General features: G+C 40.3%; 1 long non-coding RNA gene across 2 annotated transcripts in view; it reads right to left on the bottom strand.

Moving 5' to 3' along the window:
* LOC309854790 overlaps positions 1 to 12,151 on the bottom strand; it is a 54,868-nt gene that overhangs the window by 15,574 nt on the left and 27,143 nt on the right. Inside the window, exons 1-4 of one of the 2 annotated variants that reach the window (XR_014306432.1) lie at positions 7,012 to 7,047; positions 6,784 to 6,911; positions 6,156 to 6,220; positions 4,903 to 4,996 (exon numbers count right to left, since the gene is read on the bottom strand). This is a non-coding gene — a long non-coding RNA (uncharacterized lncRNA). Of the gene's footprint in view, positions 1 to 4,902; positions 4,997 to 6,155; positions 6,221 to 6,783; positions 6,912 to 7,011; positions 7,048 to 12,151 lie in introns of those variants that run through there. The other variant, XR_014306431.1, reaches the window with a different exon arrangement.

The raw sequence follows: 12,151 nt of genomic DNA on the forward strand, positions 1-12,151 counted from the left end.
ATGTAAAATGTGTTCTCTTCTCAATATTCTAAGTCCACATTTCAAGGGATGGACCGAGAAGTAATACAAGTATTTGTTGGCACTCGTGTGGGAGGAATCACAATCAAACTAGTTAGACAAACACTTGGTACAGACGTGAAAATTAGAGAACATTAAGAATGGAATACAGCCACCACAGAAATGCCTTTTTACTTCAAAGACTCTTTAGAAGACATGGCTTCAAAATATGATGAGTTAATTTCTAAGTAATGGGTTTTCCCCTTGCATAGTTAAGTAACCAGAACTCTTCAATATGCCTGGAAAACTTTTTCCTACAAATATGAAATGCAAACACACTGGGTGTAAGGAGAGTCAAAATCTTAAGACCTCACAGCATTTTACTATGAATTCTGACTGAAAAACAAAAACAAAAACAAAAACAAAAACAAGTATACCAGAGCTTTGGAGTCTAGATGGCTATATTAAAACACACACACACACACACACACACACACACACGTTTCTGATAGGGTATCACCCTCAGCCTCACATTAGAAGATGTAGGTTAAGTGGAAAGCACACACAGGAATGGAAACCTTGGTATCTGGGAAAGGTCCAGTGAATTCATGTGAGAAGGGGAAATTCTGAGAATTTAATGTAATTTTCATCAGGAAGTGATCAACTTTCCTATCCAGTTCCATCCCACCAGAATGTCCACTTCAGTCAGAGCCTTTCAATCTTAGGTTAAATGCAGCTTTGGACTTTTGGTATCTTAGAATCACCTCCATATTCTAGGTCTTCCACATCTGTCTTTTCCACAGAGCTTCCCTGGCCCTCGCAGCCCATGCCTTCGGGAAGTCAAGGGACTTAGTAAGGACGCCTTGTTAGTGAGTATTAAAGTTCAGATTTGGACAAGAGTCTGTCTAAATCCAAAGTCCAACATGGTCTTCATTTGCTCAAACAGAAATAATTCTCTGTGGCTTCCCTAGTAAAAGGTGGAGTTGTGAAGTCTAATCCAAATGGAGTAAGTGCAGAGTCCACACCTCTGATGACTTCATTTCTCTCACCCGCAGAGGCATACTGGGATCGTTGTCTAGACTCTACTCAGTGACACCCACCTACTTTCTCACAGTCCCCACTTGTCAGCCTAGAGTTACTGATGTGTTAGTGATTCAAGGGAGGAATATTTTGGAGAAGATTTGAAGAAAAAAACAGTCGGGGCACTTCACATTAATGTCCCTATAGTCGGTCAACTTGTGGCTTTATTGGCAGTTTCAAAACAACATTTTGGACATGCCTCAAGCAAGCGATTACTATAAAGTGAGATTCAAAACCCAATCAACTTTACGAGACAGCTGACATATTGACTTCCCTGTGACATGTTTGTGTGAAAAAAGCATCAAAAAAGCAGCTCCATTTATTTCTGGCAAGACTTAGCTTCTTAACAAGTGCCAGTTATTTTATGGAAGGCACAAGATGCTAGAAGATCCTTTCCAAAAGAAATTCCAACTCCTTTCCAGCTTAGGCTAAGCTACTAAGTTACTCCACTGGACCAAACTGGGGACAAACATATTTTAAATCACTACCTCCACAAATCATTTTCAACTGTGAGCACTTTCTAAAATTATTAGCTATTACATTTTCAGATTAAAAAAAAACAACTAGATTGAGGATTTAAACAATTTACTTAGAAATATCATTTGGAACTTGGTACTGTCACTGCCATCATATTTAACCGTCTCATAGGAAAATAACCTATGAGAAAATCTACATAATACTTTAAATTCCTTATTATTCCTCCAGCACCAGCACCACCTCAATTAATCATTACCATAACACTCAATACATCTATTAATTAACCTTTAAAGAATTAAAGTGTCCCAGGGATATTTTTTTAATTATAAAAATATGGCTCAAACCAATCTTCTCAGTGGTGTAGCTCAGTATTGCAATTGTACAGTTTCTTTCTCACTTTGCTCTAAAGACCCATCACTTTTTACAGCTCAGCTCATGGGTTCTCACCCACTCTCTGGATGGAATCCCTCCCTCCTCTGGACTCCCATAGTCTTTTGTTTATTCTTGTCCTAATGCCTGTATAGTCGGACTTGCTTTTGAGATACTCTGAAAGACTGCAAATTCTATGAAAATGTATGGGGCTTTATTCATCTTTGGGGTCTCCACCACATCTAGAAAGAACATAATTATCCTAAAATATAATCATATTGAAATGAAGTAACTCAGTAAAATCTTACTAAATAAGAATATGTTCTCAAACCCAGTACTTAGCATTATTGAGGCGATCGAACACCTTCAAAAGAGTCTGAACCATATAAAAATAGATTAATACAAACCTAATGTTTATTATCAGGCAGGCTGAGATTTCAACACTGCCAGTTACTAAGACTGGGCAATAGTTAAAGCCCTAGAAGTTTTGAGTTTTCAATCTGTACAATGAATTATATGAACACAATGTAGTCGTTAAGATTACTGCGAAGAAATACACTGTCTACCATAGAATAACTTACCAGTGCAAGGTCATCATTTACATTCACTGACATAAATCAGGGGACCCTCCCTGCCTCAGTCAAGATAGCTTAAGGTGACTGTTTTCAAAGCATGGACTTTGGGCGAAGAGCTCTGGCATCATGTGGCCGCTTGCGCTCCTCGCATCCGTCACCAACCTACTAAATGAGAAACTCTGGAGGTGTGCCTGGCAATCAGTTTAAAAAGTCCTTCAAGTGATTCTGATGAAAGCTCCTCTCAATGCCTAGTGGCTTAAAGGGTTTACTTCTCTTGTATAGTACATGCCCACTTGATAGGAGCTTCTCTCTGAGTCAGCCTCAATGGAAGGCCAAACCTGAAGAGTTTTCTCTGGCACATGCTACTTTCATTTACATTTCATTGTACAAAACAAGTCTAACAGCCGTACCTGATTTCAAGTGCAATCTTAAAATATGCCCAGAAGAAGAAGAGAAAGAATATATATGGGTAGCTCCAGTGACAACGGTGGTTGCTTTCACCTTTTTATTTTCTTTCTTTGGTGGAAATGGAGCTCCTGGTTAAGTCAAATGCTAAGATTTTGACCTTGCCTCAAAGGAGGCAGGAGGTTATCAACCTCCATTCGTGTAGAAACTTGACTGAAATACTCTACTACTTTAAAAGGAGCACTTTACACAGTTGTCATCGAGAAACTATACAACTGGGTTGAATTTTTCTCAAGTTTAAGTCTTTCTTTCAGTTATTTAATCCTCAAAGCTTGACTCAACTTGCTAATATTGGACCTAATATACTATAATGCTTGATAAAGACTGAAATACTTATATTTCATTGATATTTCAAGATACTCTGTAGAGACCCCTATAACCTCCAGGCATTCCACCTCTGCCGGGTGTATGTATCAGAGCATCGCCCCTGCCACCCCAGACGGTCAGCTCCACCTAACTCTCGGTAGGCGGGACCTAAGAAATAGAAATGGAAGGACTTTCTCATGAGTTTTCTATACTAACCACCAAACCCTGGAGCCAAGGTGTGTGCTTGTACAGGTTGTGTACTGAAAGGAGTAACACACTAGAGAGCATCAGCACATCGCCAACATCAGATCTTTGTATCTTTATTAAGAAAACATTGACACAACCAGCAGCAAAATATCGAATTTTTCTAACAAATGAATTTATCACCATAGTCTAAGAGAAGTAAATTGTATTGAGAAAAGGATGATCTTTCTTTCTTTCTTTCTTTCGACAGCTGAAGGGTCAGAGTTGACCTGTGTACCATTTCATCCAAGATTTTACTTTAGGCATGGTCATATGCCTACTTTGTTTCACAACCTAGCTATAGTCTTAAAAAGCTACTTATAAAAACTGAGCTTTAACACACTAGAACTCTTTTACAAATAAAAGAGACCCAAAATTGTTTAAAAGCTGAGTCCTTTAGTAATACTAGCAATTACTATCCAGATACACCCTGGATATATTTTTTCAAATCAATCTGTTTGGAGAATTCCCCCATGTAGCTGTACATGAGTTTTAGCTGTTTTAGCCCATCTAAGTTTAAGCAAATTTTACACCATTATAGGGAATAAGAGAATGATCCATAATTACTTAGAATGAAGTCTCTAAATGTGAACTTCTGGGTCAGTTAGATAAAAGTTTGGGGAAAAGGTTTTGGTTTTGATTTCCTTAACAGCCTTCCCATAGTCCTGGCTCTTGTCATATCTATTCCTACACTACACTGTAACCACATCTGGGTAAACAGTTGGCACTTAATAGTCAACATGTTAACTCCTTAGCTTACGACATTCTTAAAAGAGTATGTAGGAGCACGAGATTCATGATGAGAACTATGTTCAGTCTGGTAGGAAAGTACATGTGTGTATTGACATGTATTAATAAAGACGGAACACTGATGGGCTCACTGCAAGGCTGAGAAAGCAGCACTTTTTGCTCCATGACCAACATCAGTCCCTCCCTTATTCCTCACTTCCAGCCACTTCTGCTGGACTTCTCCAAGGTTCCTAACAGCTCAGCCATAAACAAAAGCTGGGATGTCAAACAATCTGCAAATACACCGGTCACCTATTGAGTCAATCCCTGCAAATGACCTTCTCCGGGGATGAGCTTCACAGGGTGTTTGAAGGAAAATTCTGCTTTAAGCATCCTTAGGTATATACAAATGTGCAAGAATGAAGGGAATCTTAATTTGGGAACTGAGCTGCAGAAATCACATGCAAGTCTTCGAAAACTGAAGCCAGAGTCTTTCAAAACTGTTAGTCTTTCTTTACACATTTATTTAATTTACCACAATTTTACTTTTAGTGTATTCAGGACTTTTCCACTGCACTAACCAGTCATTTAAATCAACCCTTCCTACTGCCAGCAAAAGCTGGCACAGGAAGAAAGAATGCAGGGTGGAAACAGAGCTCACCTCTTCTGATAGACTGGATGCATCGTTCATAAAAGCCGTAACGCACATGGTTCAGGCCTGGAACACTTCCCTGTAACCACTGAAGGTGCATGATCTGCAAAAGTAATCACAAAATGACTTGGATCTTTGGATCTTTGACTTGATCTTGGATCTTCATACACTTTGATATGGTGTTTGCAATCCACCCTCAATAGATTTTTAAGTGTAAATATAGTAATGTTGACCATCAGTATGCTGCGTACGGCAGAGCTCTAGTAATTCCTCATTTCTGGAAAACATGCATCACAACCACAAGGAGGTACAACTCATATCTCTCAGGTTGGCTGTGATCAAAAAGACCAAAGTCACGTGCTGATGAGGATGTGGAGAAACCGGAATGCTTTGCACTGTGCGTAAGAATGCAAACTGGTGCAACCACTGGAGAAAACCCTGAAGTTCCTCAAAAACCGGAAGGGGAACCACCAAGTGAAAATGCAATCTTACTTCTGGATATTTATCCAAAATAATTGAAATCAGGGTCTTGAAGAGGTTTTAGCATTTGGATATTCATCACCTCATTACTCACCATATGCAAGGTATAGAAACAACCTAAACTCCCATCATCAGGTGAATGTATAAAGAAAATGTGATATATACTATGTTCTGAGTATATATATGTATAAAATAGAATGTATTCATATACTTTTAAAACACCTGCTATTGTGACCTTTACTCTCTCCTCCTTAATACACCTTTAAAAAGCCCCTAGCCCTATAAAACTACATACAAATCATAACTCTAGGTAGCAATGAGAAAAGGTACTGGGAGAAGAGACTATTGTCATTGTCATCATCATCATCATTGTTTTCATTGTACCACTATTGTCCTCCTCCCCTTGCACTTTTTTTCTTTTTCTTTTTTTTTTTTAAGATTTTATTTATTTATTTGACAGAGAGAGATCACAAATAGGCAGAGAGGCAGGCAGAGAGGGGAAAGCAGGCTCCCTGCCAAGCAGAGAGCCCAATGTGGGGGCTCGATCCCAGGATCCTGAGATCATGACCTGAGCTGAAGGCAGAGGCTTTAACCCACTGAGACACCCAGACGCCCTCCCCTTGCACTTTTCAAAGATACTTCAGTGAAACAGGAGGGAAGAAGCAATATTAAGAGAGGTACAACATTTTCTTTAAAGCTCCTGATGAAATGGGAGAGAACAATTTTGGAAATCTCAGTCATTTCTATACAGCCCACTAAATTAAATAAAATGTAATACTTACCTCATATGTTGTTTTCTTTTTAAAGCCATGTTTTCAACTTTCCTCTAGCTCTAGCAACAAATTACCTGTAAGCATAACACCCACATGTACAGAGATTTTTTTAACTTCTACTTCCTTTTAAGTACTCGTGTCTAGGGCTTAGCAACGATTACTCAAATTTAGTGCTGACCTATCAAGAAAGTTCTATGAGTTTGAGCTTAGAAAATATAGACGAGGGCGGTACGGGTTTCTTTTTCATCAAAGTGCTGGTAGTTGTGTTAAGAATACTATTGGAACATTTATTTTAATAGCTTTTCATTTCCTGTTTCAGTTTGTAATACCTATGGGACTTGGGAAATAAGTGCTATTCTAGATAAGTTTCATTTGGTAAACATTGATTCCTTTGCTCTTATATTCTGATTGGAGCTGAAATACATTGTTCTCCTTCCCTGTTTTTATTCCCCAGCACCCCAGATGGATGTCCTGATCTGACCTGTGTCTATTGGTCACGATGCGCTCTCAGCACAATCCCTGCCTCTCACTTTCCTACTACAGAGGAGGAATTTTTTCAGGGTAAAAATGAGGACTCATCTTACTTCCTTTTGCATGGAAAACAAACAAATCTACTGTAGGAAAGAGGAAAACAAACCTTTTGAGGGAACAGTATCTGTTCAACTGTATAGATCAGTTTTCTGATACATCTTCCTTCATATCATAGACTGGCCATCTCCATGGCCTTGAACAAGTGATGTCATTTCACCAGACCAGTTCCTCCATCTGTAAAATGGAATTAATAATAGTATTGTCTTCAGAGCACTATTGTGAGGATTCAGTAAATACTGCTTAATGAATAGAAATTTAGGCAAAATCTTATTACCTTGATACCTATGCGTTCAGCCTAGAGCATGGTACTAGAAGAAAAAAAGAAACAGCAAGACATAGCACTGGAATAGCATTGGAAGAGAGAGAGACACAGACTCAGACAGACACAGGGAGAGAGTGAGAGAGAGAGAGAGAGAGATGCTAGTGATATATTGTCTTGGAAATGCATAAAGAATAATAATACATATATAATAATTTAAAAAATAATAATGTACAGTTCACATTCACTGTGTGTGTTGAGGATGAGTTAAAGTATATAAGAGTTCATCATATTATTTTTTTCTTTACTGGGTAGGTTTAAGATATTGCACAATTAAAATATTAAAGAAAACCAAATTCTTGATATGTAGGCCCCTACAACTGTGGGAGAAGCAGGAAATCTGCATGAGCTTAATTTTTCTTTTCTACATATATTTTTTAAATTTTTATCTAGAAATAGCCTATCCTCATTCTTGCCTTTATTTTTGCCAGGACATGCTGCTGGGTATGTGTTTTTTGAGCAGCTCTGAGAATAGGCTTGGCAGTAATATTTCCCCTTAGTGAAGGCGGAGGCAGAGGGCAAGAGAAGGTTCCCAAATCCCCCAGGGAAGAGGGTCTCCCAAGATTTCAACATAAAAACTGCCATAGGCTTATAGGAGATTGCAAATTACCTCTCCTGTTTTTTTTTTTTTTTTGGATCCTTGACCTAAAGGAATCCAGGGAAACTGACTCACTGAGAAATAATGCATGGCATCCAAGGAGGCCATCTGGAGCTACTGTAGTAGAAAAGGCTGTGTTGAGAAGATTAATATGACAGCAAGTTCCCCTCCTTTCCTGGAATTAGCTTCTGACCTTCTGTTCATCTTCTTTAGCCCAAGGTACAGGGCACCATAGGCCTGAGAAGCTCCAAGGGGCTTGTATGAACATGAGGCATTATCAGTACTAGGTCACAGTGTCTGAATAAGTAGATGTTTCCATGTCAGTCAACCTGAGATTCAGACTTTTGTGATTAGGAAAAAGCCAGAAAGTGTCTCGCTGGGTGGTTAATGGTTTGTTTGATGTCTGTCTTCATTAAGAACAATTATGAGAAGGAATTTTATGACCCTCTTTTTCAAGGCTTTGGACAAAGGCTTCCAGGGGAAGATAGATGAAAACGAGGCTGAGCATGTCTTGATCCAAGCAAAGAATAATGTACCAATCATCTACCGATAAGTCACAGATTACCCCAAAACTGAGTAACTTAAACAAGAGTAGCTTTCTCAAAGTTTCTTTGGGACCATAATCTGAGTGTGGCTAATCTGGGACCCTCTCATTCAGGGTCTCTCATAAGGTTGTGATCCAGCTGTGGACCGAGCTACCATCATCTCAAGACTCACTTGGAGAAGGTCCTTCCAAGTTCATCATATGGTAGTTGTCAGGATTGAGTTCCTCACGGGCAACCCATCACAGATATCAGTGAAAGAATCCCAGGGATTGGTTTTGTTAAATATTTTTCTTGCCTTTTACTTTTGAGGGGATGTAACCCACATATTCTTCATAAATTAAACTAACATCTGTCTATCTGGAGAACACACACTATCAAAGTGCCTCAGTGTGGCCCTGGCATCCATCACCGAGCCAACTTTCAACTTACCCATCACATCCCAACATCAGTGAACTTATCATTGCTTTCCCAAACAAAACCATGTGTTACATAAAATGATATAATTAAGATTCTGTGATTATTTGTATTATAATGTTTCATGGGCAGTACGGTTTATGGAAAATAAAGTAAAAAAAAAAAAATCAATCCTCAAATACAAAATAAGGAAATGTGAGTTCAATGCCCTTGATGCCAAAAGGAAACTGAGCTAAGGTCACCTTCTCTTTCTGAATCTCAGATTCTTCATCTCCCAAATGTGGGACCAGATTGCCCAGTTCCCTTGGGGTTCAGAGCGTAAGACCTTCTTTCATTCCAGATTTAAAGGGCTCCTGCTTCCCACCACCATCTCATCATGACATACCCCTTCAAATACTCTGAATATTCAGAAGTCATATTCCAGTCAGAGCACATGTAGGTAGAGCCATCTTCTATTTCAGTAGATGGTGAACATTAAGTGTCCACACATATGACCTAGTCTCCACGAACATTGCTTTTCAGCTCTGGGGGATCTTCTCCATTGTCTCTGGGTCCTATACATGAGCATCACCACTACTTGTGCTGAATCTCTTTCCCCAGAAATACAGACTTCACCTCATTCTCCTGGAATCTGGCAATAATATCCTCCACTCACAAAGTAAATGCTCAGCAAGGGTATGTAGACCCATTTAAAAATAAACAAATAAAAATAAGTGGATGAGTGTCAGAGGGACAGAGTTCCTTCCAATTAGTCTGAATCCATTTAAAAATAAACAAATAAAAATAAGTGGATGAGTGTCAGAGGGACAGAGTTCTCCCTGGTTCTGGGAGAGCACATGAAGACATTTCATGATTTGAAAGGGGTCAGTACCCAGGACTGGAGGATGGTACCATTCACCCAAATGCACTGATAACAGATTTTAGTTTTAGTAAAGTAAAGATGAGTAGAGATGGATGTGTTCAATGATTAAAACAATCATGACAACTTGGATCACCTGGTGGCTCAGTCAGTTAAGTGTCCAGCTCTTGATTTCGGCTCCGGTAGCCTGGGGTGGAGACCGCCTTGCACTCCACACTCAGAGGGGGGTCTGTTTGAGATTCTCTCCCTTGCCCTCTGTCCCTCCTCTCCCCACACACACTCTCTCTCAAATAAATAAACAAATCTTTTAAAAAACGCAATAATAATTGGGGCGCCTGGGTGGCTCAGTGGGTTAAAGCCTCTGCCTTCGGCTCAGGTCATGATCTCGGTGTCCTGGGATGGAGCCCCGCATCGGGCTCTCTGCTCAGCGGGGAGTCTGCTATCCCCTCTCTCTCTACCTGCCTCTCTTACCTGTTTGTGATCTCTGTCTGTCAAATTAAAAAAAAAAATTAAAATTTTTTTTAAAAAAAGCAATAATAATAACTCTGCGTCCTTGCCTTTTGTCCAAATTTGCAAAGATAAAAGACTCAAAAGAGTAAAGCTAACTAAGTTTTGCGTATTACCTTTCCTCCAAGTTCTTTTCTGTTTCTTTCACATTTTATAAGGGAAGAACCAATCCCTCAACCTGTTTTTATCATTTTTTCCCCAAATTACCAAAGGCTGATAGGAACACCAGAAAAGGATATCTGCATTTTTACCAAAGAACCTTCCCTTCCCTGGATAAGCCTTTTTCCTTTCTTTTTCTGTGGAGACTTGAGATAATCCTGCGGCACTTTCCCTGGAAGGAAAAAAATCAGATCCAACCCTTGTTGTTGCTCCAGCCCTCTCCATCACTTATTTTCCTGATTCACAGAGGAAGGGAGAACCTTGAACTGTACTTTGCACACCTGCCTGTTTAAGGAAAGAAACACAGAAGTCAATAGAACTAACATTATGAAATTTAGGAAATGAAACAAGATTGAGGTTTTGCACAAGGACCAAAAAGGTCAGGGTGAGGATTCTGGCCTGTAAGGCCCGTGTTCTTTAAGACCCTCTGTCCTGGGTGCCTGGGTGGCTCAGTGGGTTAAGCCACTGCCTTCGGCTCAGGTCATAATCTCAGGGTCCTGGGATCGAGTCCTGTATCAGGCTCTCTGCTCAGCAGGGAGCCTGCTTCCTCCTCTCTCTCTCTCTGCCTGCTTCTCTGCCTACTTGTGATGTCTCTCTGTCAAATAAATAAAATAAAATAAATCTTTAAAAAAAAAAAAAAAAGACCCTCCATCCTGCTCCAGGAAGGGAGCAGAGCCAGTGTTTTGAGGGTTTTCCCCACAGAGACATCCAGCACATTTCAGGGCTTCGACGGGCCACTGTTCTCCTCTCATGGTGGCACCTGTCTCAGTGGGAAGAGCACTGGCTAACCAAGCCATCCATTCAGCTTATGAAACGGATGCAAAGAATGGAAGGAGAATGCATGCCTGTCTTAATGGATTGCTCTGAGGACAAAGTGACATGGCATGAATGTACTTTGTAAATGATGGGTATCAGCACAGAGAGCTGACTGAGTGCCAGGTACTGTGTTAGGGAGTGTTAGCAGAAGTCAGGGAGACGTTAGGGAGAACTTCGGCAGACATTAGACACCTCACTCACCTAACCTTCCCCCAAACCTTAGGGGACATGTCTTCTAACACGTATGCTATAAATACAGGAACTGAGGTCCAGAAAGTCTAGGAGACTTAACCTTGTTCTAGGTTGTTCCATGGCAACGTGGGGCCTCACACTCAACTCTCTGACTCCAGAGTTTAAACTCCAGCAATAATTCGTCTCTTTCCTTTGCTCTTATTTATCTTACATGCAACACATACAGAATCAGAGAAAACCTTTGGCACAAAATCTTTCCTTCCAGCCAAGTTTTAACGAATACCCCTACCAAATCTTGGAGAGTGACTGCCAACGAATCTGTGATTGGGTCTCAGCCAGCAACAAACCCTGTCGTCCGTGCGGAGATGGGGACGTAGGCATATGACTCAGGGAGGGAGCAGCGTGTTGAGCCAAAAGGTAACATTTTATGTAGTTCCTTTGTGGGTTGTAACTGCATTCCCTTTAATGCCCTTTGATTTCTCACTCTCAAGTGTGGGGGTGAGAAAAGAATTAATTATAGTGAGCCAACACTCCTGCCCACGACAGAAAGCTGCTCATAAACTGTCGGCTAGGGATAGATGTTCCTATAAAAAAATGGAATGAGAGGCCATTCCTCCCCTGGAAAAGGCTGAGAATAGGCCTTGCTCTACTTGTGTTGAGAGATGCTGTGACTATTCAAAAGGTACTTCCTTTTCTTACCAGGGTCCACATCCCTTGAAGTGACAAGATCTTCTCTCTCCTGTTCTAAGACACCTGTTCTTGTACATGTATGGATTCACATGCACAGATCCAGATACAAGTGTGACATGTGTGTGGACTCAGACACATGCAGACAGACAGACACACAAACACACACCAGACCAAGAGAGAAGCAATCAAGTCTCAGAGCTGGCTCTAAGTCTGAGAGATTGGCCCTCAGACTTCAGGCCCACCATGCATTATCTGGAGAACTTACAATTATTTCCTTTCCTCGCTGAGATTCAGTTTTGTAGAGCTATAAATTAG

The sequence above is a fragment of the Mustela nivalis genome, assembly GCF_964662115.1.
Source record: "Mustela nivalis genome assembly, chromosome: 2".
NCBI lineage: Eukaryota > Metazoa > Chordata > Mammalia > Carnivora > Mustelidae > Mustela > Mustela nivalis.